This window comes from Hydractinia symbiolongicarpus, chromosome 3 (assembly GCF_029227915.1).
Source record: "Hydractinia symbiolongicarpus strain clone_291-10 chromosome 3, HSymV2.1, whole genome shotgun sequence".
Taxonomy (NCBI): Eukaryota; Metazoa; Cnidaria; class Hydrozoa; order Anthoathecata; family Hydractiniidae; genus Hydractinia; species Hydractinia symbiolongicarpus.
Genome location: NC_079877.1, coordinates 18333962 through 18342204, shown reverse-complemented (window position 1 = coordinate 18342204; position 8243 = coordinate 18333962).

Below are 8243 nucleotides of genomic sequence, written 5' to 3'. Positions count from 1 at the left end.
GCGTATTCGTCGAACAGGATCGCTGCCGTCATATAGCCGGTAAACTTCAGACCGTCCTCCAGGTCCATCTTGGCCCCAGGTCTAAAACCCCCCCCCCAAAGCCTTCTTTGCTCCCATGGCGATCAGGATTGTGTATGAGACTACTCTGACCGATTCCCAGAGGGAATCAATGACCATCGACTCTTTCAGTCCCATATTGCTATCATCATGCTTGCTTGTCATTTATTAAGTGTCTTTTTTTAGAAAAAATCATTGCACCTTAAAAATATCAATATTTGGCTGAGTTTTTCCTTATTTGCCCTGTTGTCGGGGCTCTGATGTGGTGTTTTGGGATTCATTTTTACCCCTGTTAAACATTTACCAAACCCCGACACCTATTGCCAATATGGCCAAGGTCCCGACTCCATAAAGGTATACACTGTCCATTGACTGTACGGAACTGGTCTCAGAAGAGGTTTTGACTGCAGGCTCTACAGTACCCTCTTGTTGTTTCATTTTTTCCTTCCTCTTCCTCATGAGTGCCGCCAACTTGTGCCCCTGCGCAACCCTTATCGGATGCTTTGGTGGTTTTGTAATGACTCTCTCCTGTTGTTTTTGTTTCTCTTTACTCATTTTATTATAGCACCGTCTCAGCCTCTTCCACCTCATTCTCCGCATCCTTCTTCTTCTTGCTCATATGCCAAGCGGTATGGCCTGCCACGAGGAGCGGGGCTAAACACCTACCGATGGTACAGTATACGAGCATACCTAGATCTGCCATGGAGTCTCGGATTATAGGGTCTTCTTCGATATCCCTGCGCAATTCATCTACACTGTCTATATCTACAAAGTTTCCAATCACGCAAGCATACAATCTGTTAACATGGGTAGACAGTGCCCTAGCTGTTTTCTCCCCTTTCTCTTGGAGTTCTCGCTGTACATACTCGGTATGGACCTTGTCGATTGCTTCCTCCGGAGCCTTGTCAATAAATACCTCTGTGCATTTTTTTGGTCGGAGATGACCCTTGCCTTTCCTCAGGGCCTCTTTCAGGACCCGACGCTTATCGATAGGTTTCTCTATCTGCTCGTATTCTGCAGAGGCATTATCGAATACTTGTTCAAGATCGGACGGCATCTTTATTATACGTCTTTATCGAAAAAGTATATAAGCGATCATGGCATACGGCAGGACTATAGCGATTAGTAAGCATATGTCCATTTTATTCCCCTGTGGACGCTAGGCGGTAATGGCCACGGGCAAGCGCCGCAATCTGGTCCGGTTGTACGATACGTTTGTCATCTGCCCTGTTGAGTGCCAACTTGTTCACCTCTTGGGTGTATACCGCATGGTTCTTGTTTTGTATCAATACCTGGCTGTTGTAGACGTCAACGCCCTCCTCCAGACACCGCCGATAGTCATCGAAGGTTATGGATTTTTTCGTGACACACCTCTTCACGGCCTTGGCTTTGCGATCACCTTCTTGTTCTTGCCTACTGGGAGAGGCCTTCTATCATCCGGATTATACGCACTTATATCGAAGCGTGCTTCAACAGCGATATCCCTATAAGAGTCCTCCGTTCGTATATGGTAAACGAAGCTGTCCGTGTCCATGTAACAGAGCTGTATTTTAGAACCATATTTAGGCTGCATGTAGTCATAATGGAGCTCGTACATGACTAGCTTCGACATATCCAGAATGGCCTGTCCTATATACACCGGCTTGTTCATCTTGACCTCGGTTTTGCCCATTTCAACGCCTACTAGGTTTTTGCTAAACCTGCTTCCGCCCTTGAAATTTGGTTTAATAACAAACTTCGTATACTTATCCTCATTGGTGACCAGTCGGATGTTGCGGTGGTTCCGGATATTTTCCATGGTCTTGGCAAATACGCTTAAATTCATCAGCTTATAAAAGTCCTTCTCGAACTTGTTTTTTGCATTCGTTCTCAGCCTCGTGTTGTAATCTATATAGCCCTTCAGCCACGAATTCTGGTTAAACCGGATGACCCTGCGTACTTTCTTCAATTCAAGCCCATGCTTTATATCCTCGTGAAGGGTCCTGATATGCACCACATATCTACGCTTGTCCTCCAGATTCGGAACTAGTTTCTCTACCCTATGGACCATCGTGCATTCCGGTAGGAACGGCAACTCGTTATGCTTGTCGTGTAGTCTCTCCAGGTAGTCAGTATCTACCTCCAGGATATACCCATGCCTATTTTACTCAACGAGCTTCCCGATCCGCTTTTCTGTAAAGGCCTCGACATTCGACACCCATTTGAAACCATCCGTGGGCAGATCTTGGCGCATCGCCCAGCCGTATAGTTTGTTTGCATCAAGGTACTGGAGGTATGATGACTCCTCGTCCGAGTTATACTGGTCTCCCATGTACTTGTTATTTGGTTTGGCATACCGGTGTACAGCCTGGGTTATATCCCTCTTATGCTATTCTCGAACATCAGGAGCATATCGGGATCTGTAAGGAGCTCTAGCTTGATTCCGGTATACTTGAGTGCTGCCTTCCAGGCTAAGCCAGGTGCGTTGTAGAAGTGTGCAGGATCAAGCTTGTAGTTCGTCAAGCACACGTTTCGAAATGTCTCGAAGACGTCGGCAGTACGTCCGTGCTGAGGTACACATCCTGGTAGTCTCCCATGGTGACGTTATCACCATCTGGGGTAATGACATTCCATGCCTTTTTTGCGTATTGATAATCTTCATCGCTGATACCCTTCATGTTCAGCTTGCTGTAAAAGGCATCCTTGAGAGGTAACTCCGACTCTTCGAATCGCTGCCATCCATCCATATACTCATAAGGATACACGCCTTTTCTGCGCACGAGCTTAAATGTGTCATCCTCATTGAAAAACCAACGGAGATTTTTACACTGTTCATCGTTGAGGTTGTCTGCCAATTTGTCTAGGCTTGATGCCATGAATCGATAGGAATCTATGAACCTGATTTCGATTGTCTTGTACTTTCCCCATCACCATACCCCATACCTCCAAGTAGTACCTTGATTTTAACGTTGAAGCTGATATATTTCTCCGTGTTTTCGGCTATACAACCAATGTCCTGAGTATCATACTTCTCACCCAGTTCCCGGATAACCAGGTGTGCGTCATACCCTGACAAGTTGTGGAATATCACGGGTATATGGCTAGGTATCTTGTATTTGATATTGCAACTTTTATTTGCGACACCTCTATATTGTCCTGTATAGTGACAATGGTCCCTGACTTTGCGGTTATTCTCACAGTCATCGAATGGTTTTAGGCAGATATGACAGTTCGTGGCCTCGTCATGTTGTCTTTTTAGGACCTCTGTTAGAGGCAGCACTTCCCTCTGCGGGTAGGTATAATAGAGACGTTTCACCTCATCCTCCAGATGGTTGACGAACCTCGTCACCCAGTCCTCGCCTCTGTATACCGTTAGTGGGTCCGGCACATCCCTATAGGCAAAGGTGCTATACGTACACCATCCAGATGGTATATGCTTAGCTTTTTAGTCTTTTTGCCTCTTGCATCCTCTACCGGGACTAGCAGGCTTTCGGAGTCCGCATAGATAGCAAAGGGTACCTTGAATTGCTGTTGTCCATCCCTATAAAATAACCATTTTTCGGCCTCTGTTAGCATGGTGATTTTGACCGCCTCATCGTCCTTGCAGTAGCCATGGTGCTTGTCCCTTGATTCAATTGTGGGAAAGGCCTGTAGGCAGTTTAGGCAGAAGTGCATTTTTGCTGTATTTTTCGAGGTATCACTATCCAGGAGTCGCGATAGACTTTTGACCGCTTTATAATGTCTCCTTTTATCATCGGTGATAAGCAACAGATTAACCTGTTTGTTGCGCCTAATATTGTACTCGGATCGACGTAGGATGTTGATCTTCTTCCCCATTACGTACAATACGTTTACTGCAATGTCAGGGTTATTCTTTTCAAACTTGGAAACTCCATACCAACCCAAGTCTACATAGGGTTTCATCTGAGATATTCGATTTGGGTTCCTCCCTATCTCCTCGTGATGTAAGGATGCTATTATACTCCACTTGAAACACTCTTCGTCTTCATTCACCTTCTTCATTCACCTTCATTAATAACGGCCTTTTTTGAAGATATCCATTTAGGCAGTTCAATGTACGATGAACCCCTTGTTAGCCTCAATTTGTGGAAGTCGGCATCAAGGTATAGTGTTCTACTAATTGTAAAACCACTTTGGGGTAGTGCTGAATGTTCCACACCTGTTTTGATTTGAGCAAACATCATATCTAACATATCGTCTACGTCGCTACCTTGGAATACTGAGGCCATATTACTATGGAAGACCTTCTCCACCTCAATATACTCCCCGTCGTTCGCCTGCTCCGGGTTCGTCTTCTTCTTCTTCCACATGATCCACAGGAATAAGTGTATCTTTGCCGACCCCATATCTTCCACCTGGTCCTCAACCAAGGCTTTCACGTTTGGTCGCACAATCCCTATATACCCGTCGACGTCGGCCCCTCCTATGCCAGGAATGCGAAAACTTCGGAAGACCCTGTGGAGAGCATGCTTATGTTCTTGGGGGATATAGTCCTGCACCGGTTGATTGTTTAGAAAATCTTCCTCGGCCTCTTTTTCTACCTCGTCATGAAGTGTAGGCCTCGTATTGGCTGTCCCATTATAGAAACCCATAACCCCGCGTTTGAATGCTGCATAGGTGCTCTTGACTCCCTTTTTCATAGGTTTGGCGACAGCATCCACAAGCCAATTATAAAATCCCTGCATCTTATCCCTTAAATCAAAACGATTTTTCGACAGTTCCTGTTTCTCAAAAATGTCCATCTCAGATGGTGGCAATACCCAATTATACCATTCATTGATTTTACCCCCAATAGTTGGACGGGTCTTGGCCATCTCCTGCGTCTCAAATAAGTCCATATCCTCAGGCGTTATAGGCTTGGCCGGTTTCTGTGATACATCCTCCAATAGAGCAACCAATTCGGCCTTACGTAGCCTATAATACCCCTACATAAACCACGACCTTTTGCGATATCACGAAATTGTTTCAGGTTGTATGCATCCATTTATTTATTGTATGGATTTTAACGTCGTCGGAAGATATCATTCTTCTCAAAACTAACACAGTTATTCCCCTCTTTACTGCGCATGCGTTGATTTTTAGGGAATCCCCCCGTTCTGCTCATTTTTGTATGATAGCGACTTACCCTTGATATGCGTAGACTTTTAGGGAATTGTGCTAGAAAATTTTGGACTCCTTTTTGTATGATTTTTGATGACGTCACGACATTGTACTGATTATTAGGGATAACTCCTTGAATTCCATAGCTCAATATGGTATTATGCGCACGCGACTGTGCTAGAACATACATTTCCCTATTTTTCGACGCTCGTAAAATAAATAAAGCAATCATCCGTACAAAATTTCCCATACCGACGATTGACGCGTTAGTTGACGAAGTGAGTGATTCCAAAGTGTTTAGTAAAATCGACCTTAGGGAAGCATACACTCAAATAGAATTGGACGAAGAGTCGAGAAAATTAACCAATTTTATCACTGAAGGTGTTTATCATTTTAACCGCTTGATTTATGGAATCAACGATGCCGGTGACATTTTCCAACAATGTCTACAATCCAAAATCTGTGACATACGTGGCTTAAAATGTATCAGTGATGACATAGTAGTGTATTCTAAAGACGTAGAGGAACATAAGAAAATTTTGGAGAAATTGTTTAATCGTTTAAAAGAAAATGGTTTTAAAGTTAATGCAGATAAGTGTTTAATTGGGCCAAGCAGTATTTCATTTTTTGGTATCGTCTTATCAGCTAACGGTATCCAGCCCGATCCCAAGAAAGTCGAATGTTTGTCAAATGCTAACCCACCGCAGAACGTAAGCGAATTAAAATCCTTTTTAGGACTGTGCACGTATATAAATCGATTAATTGAAAATTATTCACAGAAAACTACACCTCTTCGACAACTTTTGAAAAAAGACTCTAAATATATTTGGAACGATGAACATCAAAACTCCTTCGATCTATTAAAGTCGGAATTACCTCAAACACCGTCGTATCCTTTTTTTTAATCCTCATAAACCGAGTACTGTTTAAGTAGACGCTAGTAATTACGCCATTGGTGGCATCTTATTACAATCAGACGATTTTGGTAACCCTCGACCTGTTTGTTACACATCAAGGGCCTTATCGACTACCGAGCAAAAATATTCCGTAACAGAGAAAGAAGCCCTGGCTCTAATTCATTGTATTAGTAGATGGCATGTATACTTATACCATGCCTAATTTAACGTCACAATCATTTGAAACTCATCTTCACATCTCGTACTAGAGCTACGCCTAGAATAGAAAGATGGCAAATGAAACTGCAGAGTTATCGTTTCACTATTAATTACAAACAAGGCTCAGAAAATATGAAAGTTACAAACACGAGTTTTGTAAAATCAATGGTGTTATTTTACGTAATAATCGTATTTTTAAACCAAAATCATTATAACACAGAAAATTATGAATATGATACACCGTACATGTCTTGGTATTGTTAAGATGAAAAATATTTTACGCAGCAAAGTTTATTGGTATAGAATAGACAAGGACATCGAAGATCTTGTATTTGCTTATCATGTCAGAAATTAAGCAATACCCGACAAACGCCTCCTGTACACATGACAGTATTACCGAAGTCACCCTGGTCACACATAGTAGCGGGTTTTTATGGCACCTTGCCAACTGATGAGAAGATCCTAGTACTTACAGATTTATATTCGAAATTTTCTATCATCGAAATTATGAAAAATACAACATATCAAACTGTATCGAGCCCTCTTGACGATATAATTTCGTTATTTGGTTATCCTCATAAAATAACAACAGATAATGGACCCCCATGGGACAGTCGCGAAAATGGAGATATTTTTTAAATCACGTGGCATACAACATAAACCGTCTACACCGTATTGGCCCAGAAGTAATGGAAAAGCAGAACGTTTTATGCCAAACCCAATTAAATTAATACGTCACTTCTACGACGCTGGTAAAGATTGGAAAGGCGCATTACGTTCAATGTTACTGAATTACAGAAACTATATTCATCCTGCAACTAATGTAGAACCATCCATATTGTTCTTCAATCGAAAAACCAACACTGGAATACCGTCATTGCAGCCATACACATCAACACAACAAGATGCCGTCAAACAATATCACGATAAATACATCGAAAAGGCTAAGGAATCTTCCAACAAGCACAGTCATCCTGTTACACAGAGACAACACTGGTGATATCGTTTCGTTAAATTCCAAACACATTATTTATCAAACAAATTTACTGTATCGATGTCAATAATTCACATTTCATTTATAAGGCCAGTACCTAAGAACAATAGTAAACATCAAACTTTAACCGAACCAAATATTGTCTCACGAAAAAAGTATTTATTGCGATCCCAGAGTAAAATTTAGACAATGGGGAGATGTTATGTCGCTATATAACATAATGTTCTGTAAAATACACACTATATTTCTTGTATGAAACAGACTTGTTTTTGTTCGAAAAGATTATTCTCGTTCTCTGTTTATCACCAGCAATCCAAGATATGCTCTTCAGGGCACAGTGTGCCGATATGTTCTGGAAAAGTAAGCCTAGTGTCAAATTTAATACCAAGAAGCTTTACACATTTGGATGCAGATAAATTTGCTCCATTCAAATTTAAGTTCATAAAGCTGGTGACCTAAAAAGTTGTTCAACATATATTTTACTTCGTGAAGGGTTTCATCCGATGCACAAAAAGTATTAACGTCAACATAGTAGAATTTCAGAGTGTTATGTATTTAATTATAACAAACGGAGAGAAGAAGAGCACACAGTAGTTATATTATATGTGACATTCATAGCATCGGATTTGAATTATTGTCCTTCAGTCTGAGGATTTAATAGCAGAAAATCTATTGCGAAGGTGGATAGAGTTTTAAAAAGGGCAACGTCTCAATCTAAAGTGGAATCCATATTCATGCGCAACATTGTAGACAATTACTAAAACACACGAAATTGAATTCTTCTTACATGGAAAGTGTGTTACAGTTTAGAAATGATAGTGGATATAATTAAAGTTGCTTTAGTTAGATCTAGATTACATCCTTGAAAATATGGGCTGCAAACATTTGGACACATAGCCTCCCAATTATGGAATTCTCTTCCAAATAAAATCAAGTCTGCAGAGTCTTCAAACACGATTTACTTATTCCATGTTTTC